Raw genomic sequence first — 1,532 nt, 5'->3', positions numbered from 1 at the left:
TGTTACTAAATCACAATTACAAAGTATACGTAAATGTTTAATTTTAACTAAGTACAATAATATATAGCAAACTATCAATTATGTTGATTAAATCCATATACATCCTCATTAGTTTAATGTAAATGTAATTAAACTCTAATTTGCTTTTTTTTTTTCTCGATTGCAATTATCTAAAGGTTACCATCCTATGCTAGCTATGGTGGGGGTCAAGTTTTCATTTCGTGGGACAGTCACAGAAATATAACTCGAACCGCTACCGCTCCAGTCACCAGCGAGTGGTGTTGAAGGTCCTAGAAAACTCCAATAAAAATCACATTTTTTGGTTCCAATCATTTTTAGTTATTCTCACAATAATATGTGTTTTCAAGATTTTGGCCTAGTTTTCTTGACTAAAGCATTTTGAATTTTTTACTAATTAAAGGATTCAGGAATGAAATTTTTGCGACTTTTGGCAACATTGATTCAACAGAGATTAGAAATAAATTATTTTTATGTGCCATTAGTTGAAATATAAGAAACGAATTAGAAATTAGTAGTGTGGCATATATTAAAAATGACCCGTCCAAGTACCATCCAAACTCCATAACTTCGATAAGGTTAAAAATTTTTATTGGAGTCAATTTTATGTTTAGAAATGACCAAAACCCAACAGTGGTTGAGAATAGTGTTAAACCCCTATCATTTATTGCTGTTATAGCTAATAAGGTAGCTATGGTGTGACAGTTCACTGTCAAGGTGTATTTATACATGTGATAGTTAACATGACAGTAGCTTCACTACCATTACATGTATTATCAACTTCATTCCTGGATTAGTGTAACAGTGAAAACTGTCATGGCAGTAACTCATGTACAGTTTATACAATGACAGTTGCTGCAATTAGTCGTACAATCACTTTAAAATTTCACTCCGTATTTTTTTTTTCATTTCTCTCGTTTTTTGTATTTTTTTTATTATCAAAGTAGAAAATCTTTAGAATAGATGTACAAATATTCTGTTTTATATACGCTGGGTAAGAGAATTAAGTTTTCATTTCGTGGGACCGTCACAGAAATTTAATTCGAACCGGGGCCGCTTCAGTCACGAGCGAGTGGTGTTGATGCTTTAACTCACTCGGCCAAAAACGGTCCTAGGAAACTCCAATAGTCCAGGAAAGTCACATTTTTTGGTTCCAATCATTTTTAGTTCCTCTCACAATAATATGTGTTTTCAAGATTTTATCCCAGTTTTCTTGATTAAACAATTTTGAATTTCTCACTAATTAAAGGATTCAGGAAAGATTTTTTCGCGACTTTTGGCAACGCTGATTCTGGCTTAGTATTTTTTCATTTAATTTCTCAAAATTCTCTCGTTTTTTATATATATTTATTTTATTAAAGTAGAAAATTTCAGATTATTTACATATTTATTATTATTATTATTTTTTTATTTTTCTTTCATGACGTTTATTTTATCTCTGTTTATTTACATATATATATATTTATTTATTCTGTTTTATGAATTAAGCCAGGAACAATCCTGCTAAAGCCTTT

The 1,532-nt window shown here is 30.4% G+C and overlaps 1 protein-coding gene across 6 annotated transcripts in view; it reads left to right on the top strand.

Annotated features, from left to right (window-relative positions):
• Positions 1–1,532, top strand: part of LOC106678088 (inositol hexakisphosphate kinase 1) — a 308,245-nt gene that overhangs the window by 246,205 nt on the left and 60,508 nt on the right. The gene's annotated exons all lie outside the window — the stretch shown is intronic.

Source organism: Halyomorpha halys, unplaced genomic scaffold (genome assembly GCF_000696795.3).
Source record: "Halyomorpha halys isolate HHAL.00 unplaced genomic scaffold, Hhal_1.1 Scaffold122.1, whole genome shotgun sequence".
Classification (NCBI taxonomy): domain Eukaryota; kingdom Metazoa; phylum Arthropoda; class Insecta; order Hemiptera; family Pentatomidae; genus Halyomorpha; species Halyomorpha halys.
Note: the sequence above shows the minus strand (reverse complement) of the source record. Positions and strands in the feature narration are given on the sequence as shown.